This window comes from Sus scrofa, chromosome 1 (assembly GCF_054392235.1).
Source record: "Sus scrofa isolate SSC_HxYL_T2T_F1_AM1 chromosome 1, Sscrofa_HxYL_maternal_Yorkshire_Landrace_v2.0, whole genome shotgun sequence".
Lineage (NCBI taxonomy): Eukaryota > Metazoa > Chordata > Mammalia > Artiodactyla > Suidae > Sus > Sus scrofa.
The window spans coordinates 113,349,218-113,376,026 of NC_139383.1; the positions used below are offsets into that span (position 1 = coordinate 113,349,218).

A 26,809-nucleotide genomic window follows, 5' to 3' on the forward strand; every position below is an offset into this window, starting at 1 on the left:
AATAAAAAATAAAACTAACATATGATCTAGCGATTCCATTTCTGGGTATTTATCCAATGAAAATGAAAACTGTAACTCAAAAAAATGCACCCCCATATTCACTGCAGCCCCATGTCCATTAGATATGGAGACAACCTAAGTATCCACTGACAGATGAACGAATGAAGAAAATGTAGTATGTATACACAAAGGAATATTATTCAGCCATAAAAGAAGCTAATCTTACCACTTGCAACAATATGGATGGACTCTGAGGTCATTGTGCTAAGTGAAATAAGTTAGAGAATCTGGAATCTAAAATCCATCACCAAAGAAAAAAAACAACAAAAAAAAAAACCGTGCTCATAGATATAGAAAACAGATTGGTAGTTGCCAGAGGCAGGGCTTAGGAGGTGGGTAGAAAGTGTGAAGGTGATCAAAAGGTACAAACTTGCAATTATAAAATACATCATGGCTAATATTATTAATAACACTGTATTGCATATTTTAAAGTTGCCATGAGAGTAGACCTTAAAAGTTTTCTCATCATAAGAAAATAATTTTTATAGTTATAGATAGTGATGGATATTAATTAAATGTATTTGCAGTATATACCATTATTGAATCATATGTTGTATACCTGTAGCTAATATGATGTTATATGTAAATTACATCTCAATAAAAAATTATGCAAATGAACAAAGTGCAGATTGACAAGGAGATACAACTACGTGAAAAAGAGAGGCAAAAAGGATGGTAAAGGAAAGTTATGAACAATTCCAAACTAAAAGCCTAGATGAATGGGTATGTTTATGGAGAAATATGAAATGATAAGAATGGATCAAAAAGAAAGGAAGGAGTTCCTGTTGTGGCTCAGTGGTTAATGAATCCGACTAGGAACCATGAAGTTGCGGGTTCGGTCCCTGCCCTTGCTCAGTGGGTTAAGGATCCGGCGTTGCCGTGAGCTGTGGTGTAGGTTGCAGACGCGGCTTGGAGCCCCCGTTGCTGTGGCTCTGGCGTAGGCCGGTGGCTACAGCTCCTATTCGACCCCTAGCCTGGGAACCTCCATATGCCAAGGGAGTGGCCCAAGAAATAGCAAAAAAAAAAAAAAAAAGAAAGGGAAAATATGACTAACCCACTGCTATTACGGAAATTATAAATGTAATCAAAGACCTCTCCCCTTAAAAGGCTGGACTGAGGCAGTCTTATCAGACTTCAAGGAGTAGATCATTACAATTGTAGAACATTTATTCCAATAAATAGAGAAGAAGAAAATCTGCCAAACTCATTTTATTGGAAGCTTGAATCTCAAACCAGGTAAATATAGTATCTGCAAAAGAGAGTATTTTCCAATCTCACTTATAAAAAATAAATACCTTCCTTAAATAAAACATTAGCTAAATAAACCTAATTGTATATTAAAAATAATATATCATGTAAGGTCAACTTTACTCCTGGAATGCAAGGATGCTTTAACATCTGACAGTGTATTAATTCATGTTAGTGGGCTAAAGAAAAAAAGTAACCTATAGTTATAACAACAGATGTAGGAAAAGCACTGGATGCAATTCACCATATATTTTTTTTATTAAAAGTAGATCTCATGAAACCATAAATATAAGGTATAGGGAGGTGCTTTTGTGCCCTATCTAAACCTCTGTAGTGCTGTTCCTATACATACCAATAGCTTCTTCTTTTTTTTCTTTTTTTGGCTGCCTGTAGTGACAATGCTGGATCCTTAACCCACTGCGCCACAGGGAACTCTGCCAATAGCTTCTTAGTGTATGCACCGAGGTTTTACCTCTGGTTACTGCAGTATGGTTAGTTTGTGTGGGGCAGGCTGGAAATGTTGGGGAAGAATATGGCTCTAATAGTAACCCTTAGTCAATGACAGACAGGACGTGGTGGATAAATACTCCAGCTTCCTTATCCCATGTTTTGGCAACTCTGAGGTGTGTTCTATATCAGGGAGTGTTTTTTTTTTTTTTTTTTTTTTTGGTAACAGGAGAAATAGTAAATATTTTAGGCTTTGTGAACAATGTGGTCTCTGTTGCAATAACTCAAAACTCTGCTACTGTAATACAAACACAGCCATAGATGGCACCTATAAGATGAGTATGGCAGTTTTCCAACAAAACTTTATTTATAAAAACAAGCTACAGTTGGATTTGGCCCTTGGGTGTAGTTTGTAGAGCCCTTTCTAAGTAGTTTCCCAGAAGTTCTCAGCGTTATTGTGTCCCAGGTGCCCACAGTATACAGTAACTTGATCATTTACATATTGTATTTAATTTTTCCCCTATTTATTTATTTATTTATTTATGTCTTTTTGGCCTTTTCCAGGGTCGCTCCCGCAGCATATGGAGGTTCCCAGGCTAGGGGTCGAATCAGAGCTATAGCTGCCAGTCTACGCCAGAGCCACAGCAATGCGGGATCCGAACCATGTCTGCAACCCACACCACAGCTTATGGCAATGCCGGATCCTTAATTCACTGAGCAAGGCCAGGGATCAAACCCACAACCTCATGGTTCCTAATCGGATTCGTTAACCACTGCGACATGACGGGAACTCCAATTTTTTTCCCTTTTCCAACGTCATTTTCTCACTCTTTGTGCTTCCTGGGATAACTTCCTATGTTGCCTACTTATCAGAGTCTTTTCTCAGTGTCTGCTTCTGGGGAAACCAAGACTAGGGCAGTTGATATCAGAAGTGATCCTCAGAAAGAGAACCTCAGGATGGGATTCTGGAAACAAGAACAACAGCAAGGACCTGGAAGGCCATGAGGACCCCATTGCTGTCCCAAGTGTGGCAGTGACAGCCCTCAGCACTCTGTAGCATTATAATTGCTAGGACTCTTACCTCCAGTGGGTTTTAATGAGATGCAGGTGTAAAGGGATGGACTGGCTAATGTAAACTCTTGTGCTTGAAATAAATGAAGACCGTGGTAATTCTAAGGCACATGTCATTGGTTAGCTGTTATTAAACTCAGAGAAAGCCCTAAATGAAGAAAATAACAGACTCAAGAAAGCCAAGTGTCAATTTGGGCTACTCTGAAAATCAGAAGGCCTCCATGGCTGTGGATGCTCATCTCCTAAATCCAAAGGACTACTGAAAGTCTCATCCCAACAGCCTTCAGTCAGTGATCTGATGTCAGTCAGATCTTATTGTGAGAGTGGCAGCATTACAAATAAGGCTGAATACAGTGCCCTCAAAAACATCTCCTGTAGAAAAGTTCAGGATCTAAAAGAATGGGACTCTTAGACTTGGGATGGATTTATCTGAGGATGTACTTAAAAACATCAAACCCCAGATTTCACTGAATATCTAGGTTGCCTTCCATTTCATAAAGAGCATACAAAGGTCTTCTTGAGGTAATTTTTTGTTTTGTTTTTGTTTTTTGGCTGCGCCTGAGGCATATAGAAGTTCCCAGGCCAAGGATCAAACCCACACCACATCTGTAACCATAGCTATAGCAGTGTCAAGGCTGGATCCTTAACCTGCCAAACCACAAGTGAACTCCTTGAGGTAATGATACTTTTGATCCTTGAGGTAACAAAATGATACTTTTCCTTCACAAGATCAGTTCCCACTTTTTCTTAATACTTATAGGTAAGTAACCAAGGTCAAGTCTCAACATGGCCCAATTGAGCAACTCTTGTCCCTGTATTGGAGAAAAGGGGTTATTCACACAAAGAGCTGAAGGGCCTGGCAATAGGTAGCAGCAGAACTGGTAGAACATGCCTGGAAATGGGACCTGAGGGTGTTGGACCAGAGAGGGCAGGCTCTGAGGTTGAAGATGATGGATGTGCTGATGACTCAGGATTTAACATCTTGTTGAGATACCTGGAGCTAATCCTGCTGGAAGGTCTCCTTGAGAACATTGAGGCATTATCAAGGCTCTGTAAATTTGTTCACTGAGCCCAGTGTTATACCATAAATACATCGTTTCCTTTATAAAAATTTGCTCAATTTTCTTTTTATGGCTACACTTGTGGCATAAGGAAAGTCCTGGGCCAGGAGCTGAATCAGAGACCTACACCATAGCCACGGCAACACCAGATCCTTAACCCACTAAACCAGGCCAGGGATGGAACCCACATCCTCATAGAGACAACATGATCCTTAACCCACTGAGCCACAATGGGAACCTCTGTTTTGTTTTCTTATAACAGCAAAAAGAAAAGGACAACATACTGTACAATCTAAATGCTTGACAACATAGAAATAGTTTAATAAAATTTTTGTATGGACAGTACTGGAAAGTTGTCTGTTATATTGTTTAGAGTGAAATAATGAAGCTGTTTTCTGATTCTCCTTACTCCTCTCTGTGCGGAAGGGTATCTGTGAAACTATTGTCAGTGGTTATTAAAAGTAGGAAGAAAATTGCAAGCAGAAAAGGATGACTTTCAATTTTTTACAGTCTTTAATAAACAAGTGAAAGGAAAGTTAAGAAAATTTGGTGGAATAATCATTTTGCTTGTTGTTTTTTCCCATTTCCAAATTTTATATAATGAACATTTATTCTTTCATAATAAAACCCCAAAAGAAACAGAACTGGTATCACTGTTGAAATCAATGCTTTTGTATTTCGAATGCTCTTGGTATTACTGCTATATGTAACACTTTCTTGAGGGCAATTGGGCCTTACTCGTAAGATAAAAATACTGATGCTCTTTGACCCAGGAAACCCATTTTGTAGACAGTTAACCTACTGAAATCTCATACATGTTTTCCAAGATATACGCTTAACTGATTTTCATTATAGTATTGCTTGTAACAGCAAAAATCTAGAAACACTCAACTCTCTACCAAAAAGTGATTGGTTAATTACCTTTAACCAATCCAGTATGATGATGAAATACTAAAAGGCTGCTAAAAAGAATGAAGTAGATTTATATATGCTCTCATAGGGGATTGTTCTACATATATTATTAAGAGACATAAGTCAGCCTCAGTATACTGAGATTATATTACCATAATTTTACAAAAATGTCCAAAAGAATATATGGTAAATTGTAAATATGTTACCTCTGCAGTTGGGATCAGGACAAGATTTTCACCTTCTGTGTGAAATCTTTTCAGCCAGCATGGTTTTCTTTTATAACTGAAGAAAAAACAAAGAAAAAAATTAAAGTAAATTAGGGTGAGGAAATAATAAAAGAATGTATTAATTTCTCAGAAATTAAATAGAATAATCCAAAATGCTCTAGGAAGAGATGAAACAAGACAAGTAAATAAGCTTACAGTGATACCTAAAATAGCAGGAAGATGATAATAATAGCAATAGTAATAATAATAATGGCTATGTTTATTAATTACCTTCTAGCATCAAGTATTTATTGAGTAGTTTTCATGTGTTGCACCATTTAATCCTCAAAATAAATATTATGAAGCAGATATTGTTATCCACTATTTTACTGATAAATCCATAGCTTTTAAGAGACCCAGAAATTTGTGATCCAGTTAATAAAGACAAAACCACACCTACACACGTTATTGTGAAACTATCAAAATTCAAAGATGAAGAGAGAATCTTAAAAGCAGCCAGAGAAAAAAGATAGCAAAATAGTAACACTAAAGACAGACTAAAACTGAGTGCACTGGTTACTCACAGACCCTCACAAAAGCATTTTCTGAAGGATGTACTTCAAGCAGAAGGTCAATGATTCTAGAGGGAAAGTTTGAGGTACAAAAAGGAATGAAAAACAAAGAAAGTGGTAAATAGGAGGAAATTGTAAATATTGATTATATAAAGAGGGGCGATAATATACAGGGAGATTAAGAAACATCCCAACAGGATAGAATTAAATACCAGAAAACAATAGTATGTATGTCGAGAGAGGGAAATGGAGTTAATGGGTTCAGCATTCTTGCCTTTTCTTAGATAAGGCAAGGATTTGAATAAGCTTAAATTTTGAAAAGTTGTAAATTCTAGGATAAATGTAAAAAATTAAAACTTATGAAGAGATAAATTGAAGTAATAACATTGTTCAGACTTGCACATGTATGTGTAAAACTACAAAAAAAAAAAAGCAGGAAAATGACTACCATAAAAATGAGAATACTGATTACTTTTAGACAGGGGAATCCCTATGATCTGGTAGAGATATAGAGGAGTTCTGGGATACTAGCAAGTTTTTTCTTTCTTTTTTTTTTTTCTTTTTTTAGTTTCGAGTTCTTTAGATAGCACCTTAAAAGAAGTAGGCAATACATGGACCAAAAGGCAAGAATCTATCACTTTATACATGACACAAACTGTAATCAAAATTGACAATAGGAGGAGCAATGTCATTAGTAAAGTTTAAGCCAATATTCTCCTAAACCATAATATTTTGCTAGTATTTCTCCTCAACTGGGAAGAGGATAAGTCAGAACTGAAATTTGGTCCTTCATATGTAGCATAAAGTGAGTTACATTAGAAGACTCATCTAAAACTACACAAAACCCAACATTCAGTATGTATCATAGTACACGTTCTCCCTCTGGAAGCTGTTAGACTATCTAGGGCCCGGTGATTCTGTAGGACTGATCTTCTCATCATGAAGATTTTTTTTTTCTTTGCTTTTTAGGGCCACACCTGCGACATATGGATGTTCCCAGGCTAGGGGTCGAATTAAAGCTACAGCCCATAGCCTACACCACTGTCACAGCAACGCTGGATCCCTAACCCACTGAGCAAGGCCAGGGATCGAACCCGAAACCTCATGGTACCCAGTCGGATTTGTTTCTGCTGAGCCATGACGGGAACTCCATGAAAACTTTTGAATTGAGCAAACTAATGACTTGATTACTATCATTCAGAGTTTGCTTTTGTTAAAGCCTCCATGTGGTTAATGACATCTACTCCAAACGAAGGACAAATATCCCAGCCAAATGGCCATACCCTGAGAAAGCTGAGAAAACCTGATGTGCTCCTTTTAAAGGCAGATTGGCAGGACTGTTTGCAAATCTTCCCGTAGGTGACCTGGAGCCCATTTGGTTCATGAGCCAAAGTGCGAACCTATCAAAGTAAGTGGTATGTGAGCCTAGCCCAGCATCTCGGGTCTAGTTTTGCATCAGATACTGTTGTCTTCTCATCCTGGTCTGGTGGACCTGGTCTTAGTTGAAAGAGGGTGTCAGGAGTTGCAGTTCATTCAGGAGAGGCCTGATAGGGTCCCTTCTCACCTGGCTGTAAGGACTTTATCTGATGCCTTTTCCAGTGGGCAGAATCTCCTGGTTGCCCATCACGGGGCATCTGACCTTCCTCCAAAGACAGAGTACTATGATCAGTTCCAGAAACAAACTTAGAACATCCTTTTAATTGGGAGTTCCCATTGTAGCTCATTGGTAAAGAACCCAACTAGTATCCATGAGGACACATGTTTCATCCTGGGCCTCGATCACCGGGTTAAGGATCCAGTGTTGCCCTGAGCTGTGGTGTAGGTCCAAGACACAGCTCAAATCTGGCGTGGCTGTGGCTGTGGCTGTGGCTGTGGCTGGCAGCTACAGCTCCAATTCGACCCTCAGCCCGGGAACCTCCATATGCCTCGGGTGGAACCCCAAAAAGAAAAAAAAATAATGACTGTCCTTTTAATATAATTCAATTAAACTTAACGATAATGAAACACAGTAACAAGGACCTATCTGAAAAGTGATTCTTAGGCAGTAAATACAAAACAACAACAATCTTAAAGACAGTAACACTAGAACTTAATGTCCACTGAAACACAATTTTTCTCTAAAATTACTCTCAAAAGAGAAACAAAAGAAAAAGTTCCTGTTGTGGTGCAGTGGAAACAAATCCCACTAGTATCCATGAGGACTCAGGTTCGATCCTTGGCCTCGCTCAGTGGGTCAGAAATATGATGCTGCCATGAACTGTGATGTAGATGGCAGATGTGGCTCTGATGTGGTGCTGTGGCTGAGGCTGTGGCCGGCAGCGCAGCTCAGATTGGACCCCTAGCCTGGGAACTTCCATATGCTGCAGGTGTGGCCCTAAAAAGCAAAAATAAATAAAATGACTCATGTGTGTCAAATAGAGCCCAATTAAGACTAATTGATTTGCAAAATCAATAAGCTTAGCCTGTTTTTTTTTTTTTTTTTTTGTCTTTTTGTCTTTTCTAGGGCCACTCCTGCGGCACATGGAGGTTCCCAGGGTAGGGGTCCAATCGGAGTATAGCCGCCGGCCTACGCCAGAGCCACAGCAAGTCGGGATCCGAGCCACATCTGCGACCCACATCACAGCCCATGGCAACGCCAGATCCCTAACCCACTGAGCAAGGGCAGGGATCGAACCCGCAACCTCATGGTTCCTAGTCGGATCTGTTAACCACTGCGCCACTACGGGAACTCCTTGGCCTGATTATTTACATAAATGTAACTGATCTTACCAGTCATGATATGATGAAATTTTTTATAAAGAATCTCAAACTGAACTTTTAAAAGGCCTCTCAGGGGCAGGAAAGCCTCACCAAGGGCTTGTCATCAGATTCCATCTGTGATATCTGTGGATTTGGGTGGATTCTTTTCTCCTAGAGAGCTCCCCAAATATCTTGAGATCCTTGCACCTGTCAGGAGGTGGTTATCCTTATCCACCTGGAAAGGCTGCTGGGAACTTAAGCATTTCCAGTTTCTATCCCTTTGTCTTTCGCTGGCCTCGCTCAGTGGGTTAAGGATCCGGCGTTGCCATGAGCTGTGGTGTAGGTCGCAGACGCAGTTAGGATCTGACGTTGCTGTGGCTGTGGTGTAGGCCAGCGGCCGCAGCTCGGACTAGACCCCTAGCCTGGGAACCTCCACATGCCTCTGGGGCAGCCTTGGACCTGGAGGCTTTGGGTCAGCCCTCGGCCTGCCGGGGTCGCAGCCGCTCCCGGCGCCGTGGCCGCTCCTCACCCGCCCGAGCACCTGTGGCCGTGGCACGTGGGGCGCGGGGGCCCCAGAGCCTTTGCCTGACCCCTTCCCCGGGGCAGAGGCGGGCAGGCGGGTGTTAGGAGGCCTCGCGGCGGCTGGAACGCGGCCCCCCTCCCCTCCCCGCTGTTTTCCGGCTTTGCTCTGGGCCCGGCGGGCCCCCGACACATTTGGGAAGCGTTTGTGCCCACGGTGTCCAGGCGGTTGTGGCCTTGTGTTCTCTGCCTCTGTGGTGCTGGCCGGATTCGGGTCCTCGAGGGCTTGACCGCTGGGCTTGGGAGTGAGGGCGCGGGGGCAGGGACCCTGCAGGGGGAGGGGGGCTGGGCCCCCCCAATATTGCGCATTTTGGGACAGCGGACAGAGCTCGTACCCTCGCCCCGGGGTCCTCCGGGTTCTGGCGTTGGGTGGGTGCCCCTCTGGCAGGATGAGCCGGATCGCTCCTCAGCCTCATTCTGGAACCTTTTTCCACTCCTGCTGTCGTTGAGATACCAGCAAGTTTTCACAAATCATTTTGGGTGGTGACTAGGTGGGTATTAATTTTATCGTTATTTGTTAACATGTACATGCATACTTGATGCAGTTTATATAAGTGTGTTATATTTTTAAAAAATTAAATTCATTTTAAAAATATAATAAAAAGCTAATAAATAGCCCCAAGGTGGAAATATGCAGATAACAGGAACTTTCTTGAGTTGAAAACAGGCAAGAAAAAAAAATATTAAAGGAGTTGAAAACAAAGTTATCTGCATTTAGCAACCAGTGTTTACTGAGTGCCTGTTGTTTGCTGGGCATTTTTCTAGGACTTCAGATGCATCACTGAACAAAACCAATAAAGATCCCTTCCCTGGGGATTCTGGGTTAGGGAGTAGGGCCAGAAAGTGAACAAGAGACATAAAAATTGGTATATCACATTTTCCGTTTTTTGTGACAAGTACCAACTGAATGTAAGAGGGAAAGCATAGAGGTTTTTTAGTAATTGAGGCACTAGTAGACTGTGAATTGAGGCAAAATTGTTTTCAATGCATTTTGAGAGAAATAATTTATACCCACTATTTATGGATATGGTACCTATAAATTAATAATAGAGAATTACATCTATATAATAATCACTTATTTAGAATATCGGATTCTATGATTGGTATAAAGTTTGTGACAAAAAAGTGTTATAATAATAAGTGCAAGTATCAACCATAACCTGAGATTTCTGAAATGACTCACTTCATCTCAGAAAAAACTTGGCAATAAAACAAAGGCTATATATATCAGGAACGAAAAAAAATCACCCATAGAAAGATTTTATTTCTTTTAGTAAGAAGCAGTTCAGAGCTGCAGCAAGAAAAAAGTCTTGTTAGTAACACAGAAAACAAAGGAGAAAATGTGCTGCTGGAACAGAAACTGCATTTCATATGTTCAGGAGGATGTCAGAGAAAGGGTGTGGACCGCTGGAATTTGGGTGACTCTTGGGTCAGCTGGTGTCCTTGGAGCAGAGTAACTGAGGATTGTTCCTGTTCTTCCAGGCATCTGGGCACATCACCCTTCCAAGCAGATCACAGGTGAAGTCCTGTCCTGACTCTGTCATCCAGCAAATCGGTAAAAGAGGTAATGGCAACAGAAAAAGATTTCCTCCAAGTTGACTGGAATAGAGACAATTTAGGGGACAAAGAGGAAGACAAAACAGTGGGGCAGAAGGTACTGCCTGTCAGTGAATCCAGATGCAAAGGAGGCATGAAAATTCAGCTCTACTTTCAGGACCAGCTGGCCCACTATGGCACAGCCCATTCATTCATTCTAAATTATCATTTCCCATTATGCATACTGTATTTAAATATAGCTATGTGCTAGAAATAACTTTGGATGATGTAGTCTTTTGTATAAATTTTAGAACATGATGGTAATAAATTACAGTATATTAGACAACCAAATTTACTTATTAAGGGTGTGTTATAGGAATTTTCCTGTGGCACAGTGAATTAAGAATTTGGTGTTGTCACTGCAGTGGCTTGAGTTGCTCGTGGGGCATGGGTTTGATCCCTGGCCTGGGAACTTCTACATGTCATAGGCATGGAAAAAAAAAAAAAAAAAAGGTGTGCTATAGATTTTAAGATTTTTTTTAAGTCTCAGTCAACATGAGTTATTACTTATGAATATGTAAGCTCCATAATTTTAACTTTTACCCCAAACTCAGTATAAGAAAATAGTTAATTGGAATTTTTGCATATAAAACTTGAGAGAATTTGATTCAGAAAATAAAATATTTTTAAAAGCCTGGACAAGTTTTATCTTCTTTCATTTTTTAGAAAGCTAAAAAAATTATATTTGATTTACAATGCTGTGCCGATTTCTGCTATATAGCAAAGTGACCCAGTCATATATGTATATACATTCCTTTTCTTATATTATCTTCCATTATGGTCTATTCCAAGAGATTGGATATAGTTCCCTATGCTTACAGTAGGACCCCATTGCTTATCAATCCTAAAGGTAATAGTTTGCATCTACTAACCCCAAACTCCCAGTCCATCCCACTTCCTCCCCCCTTTCCCTTGCCAACCACAAATCTGTTCTCCATGTCCATGAGTTTGTTTCTTTTCTGTAGATAGGTTCATTTGTGCCATATATTAGGTTCTAGATATAAGTGATATCATACAGTATTTGCTTTTCTCTTTCTGACTTACTTCACTTAGTATGAGAATCTGTAGTTCCATCCATGTTGCTTCAAATGGCATTATTTTGTCCTTTTTATGGCTGAGTAGTATTCTATTGTGTATATATACCACATCTTAATCCGTTCATCTCTCCATGGACATTTAGGTTATTTCTATGTCTTGGCTATTATGAATAGTGCTGCAATGAACATAGCGTTGCATTTATCTTTTCAATGAAAGTTTTGTCCAGATATATGCCCAGGAATGGGATTACTGAATCATATGGTAGTTCTATATTTAGTTTTCTGAGGAAACTCCAAACTGTTTTCCACAGTGGTTGTACCAATTTACATTCTCACCAACAGTGTAGGAGGGTGCCCTTTTCTCCACATCCTCTTCAGTGTTTGTTATGTGTAGACTTACTAATGATGGCCATTCTGACTGGTGTGAGGTGGTACCTCGCTGTAGTTTTGATTTATATTTCTTCAATAATTAGTGAGGTTGAGCATTTTTTATGTGCCTTCTAGCCATCCATATGTCTTCTTTGGAGAAATGTCTATCTAGGTCTCCTGCCTGTTTTTTGATTGAGTTGTTTGGTTTTTTGATGTTGAATTGTATGAGTTGTTTGTATATTTTGGAGAATAAGCCCTTTTAGGTTACATCATTTGTAAATATTTTCTCACATTCTCTAGGGTTGTCTTTTTTTTACGGTTTCCTTTGCAATGCAAAAGCTTGTAAGTTTGATTAGGTTCCATTTGTTTATTTTTGTTTTTATTTCTATTGCTTTGGGAGACTGACCTAGTTATCTTCTTCCATTTTGATTAACTTTGTGTAGTGAATGGAAATTACTGATCGAATAGCAATACTTGCCACAGCTTAATATCGAACACAGACTAATGTTCATAACTGGGAGGAATCATTGGCAAATTCAGGACTGATTTTGATTGTATTGATTTTCCTTTTCTAAGACGAAATTGTTAAACAAGAAACTTACAACCTCATTATTAATTTGAGAAATGACAATGTTATTGAACTTGGTTTTAAGGGTTTGAAATTTAAGATGCTGAAATTTGCACATGAGTATAATGCAAAATTTTGGTAATGTTTAAATTATATTTAGAACAAAACCATTTTTCTCAACCAATATTTATCTTGGTGAAGAAAAATTGTCTTGTGGGTGATTTCTAACGTAAGCCTCAAGGGAAGAATGTTGATTGCTCATGTATATTCTATCCCACACCTCATGTTCAAAAGATTCAAAGATGAGAAAATTCAACTTCTAATTCCAAAGTTCAGATTGAGGACTGAGACAGAGAGGCTGCACTTTAGGGAACAGTCTCATTTTTCAGTCCCCTGTGAATCTGTGGAATTGTTGGCTTCATGTCCATGCTTGCTGACATCTTGAACTCTTCTTGTATTTGCCATTGTGAATTTGGAGTCATGTATTTCCAGTTCTGACACATCAGAAAAAAAATCCTGAATCAAAACATTGTCACCCTAGTGCTTTCAATATTCTCAGTAATTAACAGTCCAGATGATCCAGCAAACTATTTTAGAGCAACTTCCCTGTAGAAACATTGCTTAACTGGGGTCCATTTTGTCTTTGACTCCCATAAGATCCTTCATCTCATAGCTGGGTTCTGGTGAAGTTAAGAGCAAGGAGAGAAAAAGATGAAAGCATTCTCGAATTTAGCACTTGTCAAACTTGCTTCTTATTGAAATCACCTGGGAGTTAAAACTATCCTGATTCTCTGAGTACCATGTCCAGAGATAATTATATAGCTGGGGTGGGAAGCAGCACCAATAGTGGAAGTTTTAAAAGCTCTCCATGTAATTCTCTTATGAAGCCAAGAGACCCATGCTGGCTTATAGGACTGATGTTATTAAAATTTATATCTCTTTAATCGACAAATTGGGTTCCAGAGACATAGACAACTTGATGCTTAAGTGCCACTCTGATCTTTTCTTAGGCTCACTGGTTTTCTTGGACCATTGAAGACCTTATTATCCCAGAAGCATTCATGTTCCTGGTGTTTCCACTCTACCTCATATTACATTAAAATGTATCCACATCCCACATTCACTGTAATTGATACATAATTATGTGAGTCAAATTGTAGTTTGAATTGTTAACTTAAAAAAGGTTGTGGTCATTTGGGGACAGGTCTCAAACATCACTGTAGACCCTTGCAGTTTCTTGGCATCAGTGAATAACAGAGCTAGAGCCCTTAGTACACTTCCCTAAGAGTACAGGTAGAGAACAAAGAAGTGAATCTTGCTTACCTGCACTGCCTCCATGAAGTACAATAAGTTTGCAACCTGATTCTGAATCTTTGAGCATGTTCCCAGACCCAGTCTCAGATGTTAAGCACCTTCAAAGCCCCAAGCTATCAGGCTTAGCTGCTGGCAACATGAATGAAGATAATACCTTTGCCTTTGCCAGCTCACTTGTGGACACCCAGAGTTCTAGCTGCAAAGCTGGCCCAGCAGCTACTTACAGAACTCTGTGACATGCCTGGGTGGGGACAGTAACTGTCTCTCATCCATTGCCAGTCAGTGATGACAGCAGAGCTTCTACCATAATAGCTGTGAGGCACATCTCCAAGTGGCTGGCCCTGGTCAGTCAGCCAGGGCAGACCACTAGCCAAGAAAGCACTGTCTGAAGGTACAGCCTGTACAAGCCTGTACCTCATTATCATTTAAACCTACTTTAACTATGCAAATGCACTGGAGAACAATTTTACTGAAGAAGAAACCCGAATGTTAACAAGGATATAAAGAAGTACTCAAAAACACAAGTAAACAGAGAAAATGGCAAATTAAAACAGTAAGGTAACCCTATATACCAGAGATTCCCAATCCTGGCTGTGCTTTAGAATCACTTGGGAAGATAAAACAAGCAAACAAACAAAACCCAATACCCAGGCCCTACCCTAAGAGATTTGGATATAAATGTACTGGGTGGGGCTCCAGCATTGGTTTTATTTCAGAGTTCCTGAGGTGTTTCTCCAGGTATTACACAGCCAGAATTTAAAGGCCTATTGCTACTGGTGGTAAATACAAAACTGGGTAAGTGCTGGCAGGCATAGCAGTGATTCTTGAGAGAATCTGGCACTACTTGGTTGAATTAAGGACATACAAATCTCTGCCTCAGCAATTCTGCTTCTAGCTATATGTATACCAAAGAAGTTTTTCTTTGGATCCATCAAGGGACTTGTACAAGGTATTTATTGCAACATTGTTTGTAGTGACCAGAAGCTGAGGACAGCCTGAATGTCCAGGTGGGAGAGTAGATGGGCCAATGAAGTGGCTGCACAAACAGCAGTTAATGTACCAAGTGCACTATCAATGGGTCTTGAGTGCATAGTGAAAACAGCAAGAATCTAAGACAATCATACTCATTTTGCAAAACCATTCATAAAAAAACACATAAGAAGTTCCCTTTTGGAGCAGTGGGTTAAGGATCTGGAGTTGCCACAACTGTGGTGAGGATTTGATCCCTGGCCTGGGAACTTCCACAAGCTGCAGGATGGGCCAGAAAAAAAAAAGCGGGGGACGCATTAAACATATGAGATGGAGGAGAATGAGATCAAGATGTAGAGATAAAGGTGAATAGAATGAGAGCCATGCCAGGATCAATGATGATGTGCTGTGAATTGATAAGCAAGATTAACTTGCCCTCTGCACCTATGTTAAAAGAAAAGAAATAAGTACTTGGGGATAGCAAGGAGGAGTAGGGAGAGCAAAGGAACTGAGAAAGAAACACAGAGAGATCTGATCTCTGGACAGTTCAGTTTGAGGCTCGATGCAGGATACACATTTGAAAGGAAACAAGAAGCAGGAGTGAACAGTTCAAGTCAGAGTTCATTTGTGCATAATTGAAAACTCTGACCCTGGCTCAGAGGTGGAATTCAAGTGGAAGGAAACTTGAAGTTGAGACTTTTGAGGAAGTCCCTCTGGGATGATCTCCAGGCACTGAGCAGATTGATTTGGCCGAAAGATACATGTTGTAGGAGAGTGAGGTCATGAGAAACAAACACAATTGAACAGGTGAGAGATGAGACCACTGGGTTTGAAAGCCAGACAGGAGGAGTCAGAACTCAGTAGTCCATCAGGAAATAAAAAGCTGTTGCTAAGGGACAGACCTTGAAGTTTAGGAAGCAACATGTTAGCTGAGTGGGGGATAGAGAGATTGTTAGCAAGGAGGCCCTGGTAGCTGCTGCAGGAAACACTCTGGAGAACTGGCTAGATTTAAAAGATTGTTAAAATTGTTGCTAGTGTTTCAGGATTTGGGACATTATTTTAGCATGAAAATATTATGCTGTTTTAAAATATGAGGCAGCATGGTATAGTGGTTAAAAGAATGGACTCTGAAGCCAAACTGCTTAGGTATATATTTTGGCTCTGTTGCTTCCTAGCTGTATGACCCTGACCAGTTGCTTAATCTCTATGCCTCAAAAATGGTGCCTTGTCTGTAAAATCAGGAAAATATCTGCTGGGATTGTTCTGAGAATTAAATGAACTAATGTTCATAAAGTGCTTAGAAAAATTGCCTAGGACTTACTAAGTACTATTTAAGTGTTTGTTAAATAAATATAAGTGAATGACTCTCTTTTCTTAAGTTTGGGATACAGATGCCTTTTTCCCCCTACTTCAGGAATGGTGCAGGAGGGCTTCTTTGATGGAAAGATGTCAGACTCTGAGCATCATGGGATAAGGATGGCTTCATGGATTTTAGATCCAGGGCCTTGAAGCCACTAAAAGACTGAGCCCTTATTCCGGGACCAACAACCTGAACACCCAAACCAGGTAATTCTTACATCCTGGATTTTCATCTCTCCACAGCTCCTCCCTTAATCCCTGGAGCAAGGTCCTTTTGTGTGGCTGACCTGGATTTTACGGTGAGTGCAGTTACCTGGACAAAGTGTAAAGACACAAGGTGTCTTTGGTCAATGGGGACTTCGAAGCAGGATGGCCTGGCCCTGTGAGTGGGCTGGACTTTGAGTGAGGCAGCACTTACATGGGGCCTGACACCTAGAGAAGGGAAGGCATGACCATGGGTCATTCAATATTGAGCCTGGTGGGGAAGACTTTCTTATTTAATTGAATTAATTTTCACATGTTCTTTAAGCCTAAATTGTTATCATCAAAAATGAGAGATAGGAAAATGTCCGCCATTATACATTATGACCTTATGACCTTGTGGACATCAAATTCTTTTCATCTTTGTTTAATTTCCTAATTTTTTACCTAAGAGATAATGGTGAAAACATACCCCCCCCCAAAAAAAAAAAAGATTTCTCTATCATTCTTTTCCTTAAGAAGCTCAAATTTCTGAAAGAGATATGGGAAAATAATTACAAATCCTTGACTTGAGAGTCATTTAGAGACAAGACTGAGGGGAAGGAGCAGGCAGGGGACTCTGCCTGAGGCCATGTGGAGAGACTGTGCCTAAGGGGTGACAGTCAACCTGGGTTTTGAAAAAAGAGTAGTTTCCAGAAAACTGAGGCTCAGTTACCCACTGGTTGTGTGACTTTAGGCAAGTTACTTATACTTCTGAAGCTCAGTTTTCTTATGCGTGAAATAGGGTCACTAGTATTCACCCACTTGTAAATGTAATCATGAAGATTTAATGGTAAAATGCTTATGAAGTGCTAACACAGGCCTGGCATGGAATAAATCTAAGTGAATACTTGCTGGATGCATGAATGAATGGATTAGTGTGTATTGCATAGTCCTGAAAGGTCATGGCAAAGCTGGCAATACAGCATCACTGCCTAATTATTGTTAGAATACTGTCTAATTTCACTTCATGTAGAATCTGAAAATTTCAAACTCATAGAAACAGTGTAGAATGGTAGTTGCCAGGGGTGGGTAAATGAGAATATGTTGGGTAAAAACATCTGAAAGGGTAAAAGCTTACAGCTATAAGGTGAATAAATTTCTGGGCTAATGTAGAGCATAGTGACTAGTTAACAATGTTGTATTGTATATTTGAAAAATGCTGCAAGAGTAGACCTTTAATATTCTTTCCTAACAACAACAACAGAGTGAGAATTATGTGAGGTGAAGAATATGTGGACTAACCTTTCTGTGGTAAACATTTCATAATGTGTATGTATATCAATCATCACATTGTACACCTTAAATTTATACAATATTATATGCCAATTATATCTCAATAAATCTGGGGGGGGGGAGGTACACACAAAAAAATGAGATCATTTTTTCGTCGATCATTTATTAAGTTCTTGTCCTGGTCACTGTACCAGATGCTGGATTGAAAACTAAACTCACTTCTGTGAATTGTCTGAAGTCTAAAATGTGAAGTTTGTAAACTAACAGTAAAATTCCACTATATATATAGACACAATGAATCTCTGACCTTCATCCTTTCACACAAAGGTGAAAATTAGAGACTAAGATTCTTTGTTGTCCTGTATTCAAATGTTCTTTTATTTTTGAATACACATGGGATTTTTTTTTTTTTTTTTTTTGCCTCAATGAGTTTTGGTTCAAGTTTAGATGCTGTAGTCAGTAGGTCTCAGTCACTTCTGGAGGATGTTGAGTGTGAGCTGCAAAACTCCTTATAGCTGCTTTCAAGGCATGAGCTATTGAAGAAAGAATTGCACACTGAGAGAAAATAACTCAATATGAGTTTCTTCCAGAGGTTTGTTAGGAAATGGAACATGAATGACCCAGCCACAGACCTATACAGGGGTCACCTGAGTCTCAGGATCATATCTCTGGTGTTCAATTTCCAAATCTGTAACACAGTTGCTGTGTACCTTAAGTAAATTACCCAACCTCTCTGAACTTCAGTTTTCTTTTTATCTCCTTTTTTACCTGTAAAATGCATTTTGGTCATGTGGAATTCTTCTAAGTATTTATTCAATAAATCCTTATTAAGGGCTGACCTCCAGCAGAGCACTGTGCCAGATGCTGGGGATACAATGATGCTAAAAACTGCACAGTCTCTGTCATTGTGGAAATTCGAGTTCAAGAGGGATGATATATATTAAACAGACAATCATGCTCTATCTATCTATCCATCCATCCATCCATCAACTATGATAAGTACTAAGAAAGAGCACAGTGCTAGGAAGATTATAAAAGTAGAAGGATAAATTTAAATCAGAAGGGGAGATTTAAACTGAAACGATGTGTATTTGTTTTCAATGAGTATTATAAGAAATACTAAAAACTTTGTGGTTTAAAAAAAGCACAAATTTATTATTGTACTGTCCTGAAAGTCAGAAGTCCAACATGGGTCTCCCTGGGTTAAAATCAAGGTACTGTCAAGGCTATGTTCTGGAGGCTTTAGCAGAGAACCTGCTTTCTTGCTTTATCCAGCTTCTAGAATCTATCTGCAGTCCTTGGCTTGTGGCCCCCTTCCTCCTCTTCCAAGTCACCAAAACCACATTTCTCCATTATTTTCATTGTCGCATCTCTCTCTCTCTCTCTCTCTCTCTCTTTTTTTTTTTGTCTTTTTTTTTTTTTTTTTGTCTTTTTAGGGCTGCACCCACAGCATGTGGAGGTTCCCAGGCTAGGGGGCGAATTGGAGCTGTAGCCACGGGCCTATGCCACAGCCACAGCAACTTGGGATCTGAGCCATATCTTCGATCTACACTCTACACCATAGCTCACAGAAATGCCAGATCCCCAACCCACTGAGCGAGGCCAGGGATTGAACCCGAAACCTCATGGTTACTAGTCGGGTTCATTAACCACTGAGCTGCAATGGGAACGCCTATCACATCTCTTTTTCTGACTCACTTCTGTCTTATTCTTCTGCTTTTAAAGATTCTGTGGTTACACTGGACCCACCTGGATAATCTTCCTACTTCAAGGTTAGCTGATTAGCCATCTCAATTGTATCTATAACCTTAATTTCCATTTGCTTATGTAACCTAACAAATTCATGGGGATTAGGATTTGGCCATCTTTAGTGGGTCATTATTTTGTCTGCCACAGATGGGTAGAAATGAGACTATGGGTTTTTCTTCTTTTTTTTTAGGGCCACACCTGTGACATATGGAAGTTCCCAGGCTAGGGATAGAATCAGAACTGCAGCTGTCAGCCTATGCCACAGCCACAGCAACACCAGATCTGAGCCATATCTGTAGCCTATACCACAGCTCACGGCAATGCTGGAGCCTTAACCCACTGAGTGCGGCCAGGAATCAAACCCACATCCTCATGGATACTAGTTGGGTTCTTAACCTACTGAACCACAATGGAAACTCCCAGAAGAACATGTTTGAAGGGTGGTGAGAGTGGGGAGTAGTGATGCAATGTAAGGTTTTAGAGTAGGTGCAGTTAGAACTTGCAGGATCTTTTTTGCCTTTTTAAAGATTTGCGATTTCTTCCTACATGCAGTGGGAATCCTTTAGAGTACTGAGCAGGATTTGGCATGATGTGATTGGCATTTAAGAATCACTCTATGTCCTTGGAGGAGAGTAGACTGGGTAGGCTAATGATGCAGCTACTGTAGTTACCAAAGGAAGAGATATGTATGAGAGTCTTTAATACAGAGCCTGGCAATCAGTAAGAAGTCTCATGTCTGTAGTTCTTCTCCATTATCAGGCTGTTTTCCAGAGTCTCCCTCACAACACAGATTGTTTTTCCCCACTTTGCTTGTCTCTCAAAGGCTTTCTTCATTTATGATGTACACCTTCACTTCTTTTTGCCAACCTCCATATCACTTAAGATCTTGTTCAAGATTCATACTTCTAAGAAGCCTTCAGTGACTGATCTGCATTAGTCACTGCCTTTGCTTTATGCGTATTTTTTTTTGTCACACCCATGGCATATGGAACTTCTGAGGCCAAGGATCAAACCTATACCATAGCAGCAACCCAGGCCACTGCAGTGACAACACTGGTTCCTTAACCTGCGCCAGAAGAGAACTCTGCTTTATGTGTATTTTCAACATCATTCTCTGCATGTTTATTGTCAGTTTTACCACATTCCTCCTAATTGAGTCTACTCCAGCATCTCACAGCAGCTTCTGTCCTGACCAAATTCCAGAGCTACTGTAAGTGAGACAGACCAGATAGTTAAAGCTCAATTTCTAACACTAGGGTCCTGGGGTCTTAAATCATCTACTATGCCCTAATGTTCCTAATAGTTAACCCTTGAGATGAGATATAACAATCCAGTGCTGACCACTTGGAGGCCTGCTTTATTCAGGATACGTTAGGTTTTGCTGCAGTAACAAATAGCATGCATATTATAATGGCTTATGACAACAAAGACTCAGGCTAATGGAACCTGGCCTCTTTGTGGAACATTGCCATTAACCATGACTTTTGACCTGTCTCAACCTTAAATGCTCCAGCCTCAAAGTGATATGCCTCTCTTCTACTGACTGTTCTGGCCAGAATAAACTTGACCTCAAGGAGACTGAAAAGAAATAGAGGAAGACAGAAAGTGTAATTCTATCATGTATTGGAAGGGCTTGTATGACTAATACTACTTTCATTGTGGTCTGGGCATCAGTGCTCATCTCAACATTTTTCTTTTTAGGGCCACTTCTGCAGCATTTGGAAGTTCCCGAGCTAGGGGTCGAATCAGACCTGCAGCTGCTGACCTATATCACAGCCGCAACAACGTGGGATCCAAGCAGCATCTGTGGGCTACACTGCAGCTTGCAGCAATGCCAGATCCTTAACCCACTGATCAAGACCAGGGATTGAACCTGCATCCTCACAGAGATGATGCTAGGTTCTTAACATGCTGAGCCACAATAGGAACTCCCAACATTTAATGCTGTCCTTGATTTGAGACCCAAATTATGATAGTGGAGTTTACAAGTCAAAGTCCTTTCTCTATGATGCATTCTGTAGGTCTAGAGATCCCCCTGAATCTCCTTTCTGAGGTCCTATTCTAGAATTAGCTTGTTTTCCTTGGGTTCATGAATAGGGCTGGTAGCCTTGTCCCATCCCTTAGAACTAGGGTCTCATCTACCCAGGTGCTAGAGCCCTGATTCCTGTAGGCAAATCAAGACAGATGACAATGAATGCTCAAACTTCTGATCATTCTCTAACTGAATTGCATCTATGGGGAAGCCTTGATATTTTACTTTGGTTTATCTCATACTCATTGTTTTCCTGAATGCCAGACAGAGATTCAGTCTTGTAACTCTTTCCTTCTGCATGGGAATTTCAAAGACTGTAATGTAATTTGGGTCTAAATTCCAGCATCCTTTCCCTGGTAGGCAAGTCTGCTCTGGGCATTAATGACACTCCTTTCTTGCTGCTGGAAAACAAACATGCTGTCTTGATATATCCTAAGGTATATCCCAAGAATCTCTAGGTTTTTTTTTTTAATTTTTTTCTATCCATAGAGATTGTTTCTAAATATTTTCCCTCTCCTTTATCTCCCAAAATTTTCTCAGCATTTGAAGTGCCACAGTGAATGTAGTAAGCATTTAATAACCAGTTTTTGCGTGAATGAATGCAGAGCCACAGACTTATCTTGAAATTCATGAAATATCACTAAATGATTTAGTATTTAATCAGGAAAATGAGGTAATGATACTTAATTCAGGAAGGTATTAGGAGGATTAGATATGATCAGTGTGGTATGTACTAGAAAGGCACCCCTTCACAAGAAATGTCAGTAGTATTAATGACAAAATATGGCTGAGTCAGAAACCACGGGGTAGAACAGCACCCATTTAGTGTGACATTTTTCAACAAGGGACAAAATTTGTTTTCTTTCTTTCTTTCTTTTTTTTTTTTTTTTTTTTTTTTTGTCTTTTTGCCATTTCCTGGGCTGTTCCCGCAGCATATGGAGGTTCCCAAGCCAGGGGTCTAATCGGAGCTGTAGCCACCGGCCTATGCCAGAACCACAGCAACTCGGGATCTCGGGATCTGAGCCTCATCTGCAACCTACACCACAGCTCACAGCAACGCTGGATCCTTAACCCACTGAGCAAGGCCAGGGATCAAACTTGCAACCTTATGGTTCCTAGTCAGATTCGTTAACCACTGTGCCACGATGGGAACTCCCAAAACTTGTTTTCTTATCTCTCCTGTAGCTTTCTCTTTATGTGAAGGAAAAATAACCTCTTAATTTATTTAAATTTTTATGGTTTTTTGGGGAAGGGCAAGAGAGGTAGATTCTCAAATATGCAGATGGTTTAATTTGTTCACTCTCTCACTTGATCATTTTTTTGCATGTTCATTGCATTGGTTTGATTTTGACTTCATACCTAAACATTTGTTTTACAACTTCTTTGTATTTTGAATGATTATCTTATCAAGTTTAAATTAATAGGAAATACAGATCTAAATACTGTACTGAAGCCTTTGAAATCTTCTGTCTGTTTGTTATCGTTTTAATCACTCAACCCAACATAATGAACTATAATAATGTCCTGGCCTAAAAAATTTGCTAAAGATGACAGAGCTGGAGCTGTCATGTTAGTTGTCACCACACAGAAAGACCAAAGCAAAAATACAGAAGTGTTTTGATTAGTATCAGATCATGGTGAAATTTCAGTCATGGAGGTATTTGAGGTGGGTAACTTTATCAATAAATTGTTTTTGTTGTAATCTTTAAGAGTACAGTGTGTTTCATTTTATAACAAATAATATTTTAATGGGCTCTACATTCTTTTGGCTAAAAAAATTGCCAGTTGTTAAAGGTCTGTCAACCACTCCAATTAATATAGACTTCTAGATATTTTTTCTTGGCTTAAAATTCTACAGATATCAATGAGCTTTTCTAGGAGATATTCAGCATACCAATGAGAGTTACCTGTATTTCTTTTTGTGTTGTAGTAATCCAGGTGTGCTTCACTCTATTGGTCTGAGATGTGGAAAAAGCACAGTGTTCTTTAGAAAATAAAGTTTCAATTTTACTGAAAATTTCTTTTACAGCTATTTAATTTTTTATTCTTACTTGGGCTCTTATAACAGTTCATCAGTTAAGGATAGTGAGGGTGAGACTTTGATTTTATTTTGCCAGTGACTTATGGTATACACTATGGAATTTTACCAACTCAGTGGTTATGGAACCCCAGGGCAGAATTTAAATATGTCTTAGTACCATAAAGCCATGCTAGATATTTTAAAAGCTCAAGTAAAATATGTATTCTATTCAAATGAAATTTGTTCACAAGACATATTAAATTGATTTTTAAATTTATTGACTTATCCAGTGGTCATGGTCAGTACTAGTGAATATCCTAACTCACATGGGTTCCTTATAGCTAAGTGACTAGATGTCTTGGTTTGCATGGGATCCTGTTGCTTCTGTAAAATTAATTGTTAATACTGCTTCCTTTTGTTCTCAGAAGTATTTTCGGTTTGGAGTGATAAAATATGTGATCACTCTAGTTATACTGTCACAGAAGCCATAGTTTCATTGCCTTAGTTTCATTATAGAGGGGTGAATTGTTGTCTCTTCTTAGAACAAATCCCTTTCCTAGCTTTTTCATGCCTTTTTTGTTCTGTAGATCCCAAGACTGTTTTACTTTGCTTCTGTGGACTCCAATGGAAACTTTTAGCTAAAGGAGGCATATGTAAGAGAACTTTAGATATGATAAAAAAAAGTTTTGATGTATAATGAGTATGTGCTTTACCACAAAAGAGCAGGAATTTTTGCTCTTTTGTTCACCACTAAGCACTCAGCATCTTGCACAATGCTTGGATATAGTAAACTCAATAGTGCTTAATGAAGGAAGAAGCAATTTAAAAATTTACTCATTTTTTAATTTAAGAAAATTCAGGTTTCTTTACACACACAATTTTCTTCCCTCAGGATATGAAGACACTCCATAAACACCCTTGGAATCATTATTTAGTAAAATATTCCTCAAACATTGTTTGAATAAATATTACTTGACTTTCGGCCAGAAAAGTCAAACTCCCAGACCCTGCCGCTAAAATTCTGGTTCAGTAAGTCTCAGATGACTCCAGGTCTATAACAGCCATCATATTTAGGATCCTTTCTAAATCTAGGTCTTTGAAATATTTGTTTTACTTTGTTTTCAAGAGGACCTTTGTGTGACTTCCTACTAGGCTGTCCATCTTTCTACAAAGCCATTATTAATAAGCTAATTATAGAGAGAGTATTAGACAGGAAGAAAACTGGGTTCCCCACACAACTGATTTGATCACTTCTCCTCTTTGGACACAAGTTTCCTCACCCTTAAAATGACAGACTTGTGGTTGCCGGATGGGAGGGGGAGGGAGTGGGAGGGATCGGGAGCTTGGGCTTATCAGACACAACCTAGAATAGATTTATAAGGAGATCCTGCTGAATAGCATTGAGAACTATGTCTAGATACTCATGTCGCAACAGAAGAAAGGGTGGGGGAAAAAACTGTAACTGCAATGTATACATCTAAGGATGACCTGACCCCCTTGCTGTACAGTGGAAAAAAAAAAAATGACAGGGCTTTTTTGTTGTTGAGTTATATGTTGTTTTTATATTTTAGAGATTAAGTCCTTGTCTGTTGCATTGTTTGAACCTATTTTCTCTCATTCTATAAATTGTCTTTTTTTTTTTATGGTTTCCTTTGCTGTGCAAAAGCTTGTCAGTTTGATTAGGTGCAATTGATTTATTTTTGCTTTTATTTCTGTTGCTTTGGGAGACTGACCTGAGAAAACATTTGTAAGGTTGATATCAGAGAGCGTTTTGCCTTTGTTCTCTTCTAGGAGTTCGATGGTGTCTTCTCTTACATTTAAGTCTTTAAGGCATTTTGAGTTTATTCTTGTGCATGGTGTGAGGGTGTGTTCCAGTTTCATTGATTTACATGCAGCTGTCCAGTTTTCTTAGCAACACTTGCTGAAAAGACTGTCTTTTCCCCATTTTATATACAAGCACATGAAAAAATGCTAATATTATTGATTATTAGAGAAATGCAAATCAAAACTACCATGAGGTACCACCTCACACCAGTCAGAATGTCCATCATCAATAAGTTCACAAATAACAAATGCTGGAGGGGGTGTGGAGAAAAGGGAGCCCTGCTGCACTGTTGGTGGAAATGTAAGCTGGCACAACCACTATAGAGAACGCTATGGAGGTATCTTAGAAATCTATACATAGAACTACCATATGACCCAACAACCCCACTCTTGGGCATATGTCCAGACAAAACTTTCCTTTAAAAAGACACATGCACCCGCATGTTCATTGCAGCACTATTCGCAATAGCCAAGACATGGAGACAACTTAAATGTCCATCAACAGATGAATGGATTAAGAAGATGTGGTGTATATATAAACAATGGAATACGACTCAGCCATAAAAAAGAACAAAGTAATGCCATTTGCAGTAACATGGATAGAACTAGAGACTCTCATACTAAGTGAAGTAAGTCAGAAAGACATACAAATGCCATATGATATCACTTATATCTAGAATCTGTGGCACAAATGAACCTTTCCACAGAAAAGAAACTCATGGACTTGGAGAACAGACTTGTGGTTGCCAAGGATGGGGAGGGAGGGAGAGGGATGGACTGGGAGTCTGGTGTTAATAGATGCAGACTATTACCTTTGGAATGGGTAAGCAATGAGATCCTGCCATGTAGCATTGGGAACTATGTCTAGTCACTTATGATGGAGCATGATAATGCGAGAAAAAAGTATGTATACATGTATTTGTAACTGGGTCACCCTGCTGTGCAGTAGAAAATTGACAGAACACTGTAGACCAGCTATAATGGAAAAAAATAAAAATCATTATACGTGAAAAAAAAATGACAGGGCTGAACTATGAGACTTCTCAGACCTCTTGCAGCTCTACATTCAGATAATTCTTATCTTTGAAAACTAATAGATATTTGGCCAGTTAAAAAGTACTACATAAGACATTTTCATCAAAAGAAGTGTAAGTACTTTGTTGCTTTATTTGTAAGAAATTATCTATGGACAAATTACAACTGAAGAGGTATTTTTAAACTTTTAGGTTACTTAAGCATCATTCTTCATAAATAACTTTCTACACTGACTAAATTTGGAATTCCCTCTATACATGTGTTGAGAGCTGATTGATAACTTTTTAATTTGAGGTCAAAAATGATTTCTTAACTTTTTCCAATTGTCTTTTAGATTCTGCCAAAGATATTTCCACAGATAAAAAAAAAAAGTCCTTTGCTTTTGAGTGTAATTTATAAACGCTAGAAAAGTACCACATACCTAAGTGTCCAGTTACTGAATTTTAAGCAGAAATAGAACTAATCTTCTGGGTAATTGTGCCAAATAGATCTCACAAGATAGAAAGAGAAAGGGACCCTGTCGATATGTTCCCAGAAACTTGTCCATCAGATTAACTATCTGTATT

General features: G+C 39.3%; 1 protein-coding gene across 3 annotated transcripts in view; it reads left to right on the forward strand.

Annotated features, from left to right (window-relative positions):
- LOC146406302 (uncharacterized) overlaps positions 1-26,809 on the forward strand; it is a 134,778-nt gene that overhangs the window by 96,497 nt on the left and 11,472 nt on the right. For all 3 annotated transcript variants that reach the window (XM_084966689.1, XM_084966693.1, XM_084966692.1), the window contains 2 exons: positions 10,378-10,459; positions 16,163-16,314. The gene's annotated coding sequence lies outside the window, so the exon portion shown is untranslated. The remainder of the gene's footprint in view (positions 1-10,377; positions 10,460-16,162; positions 16,315-26,809) is intronic.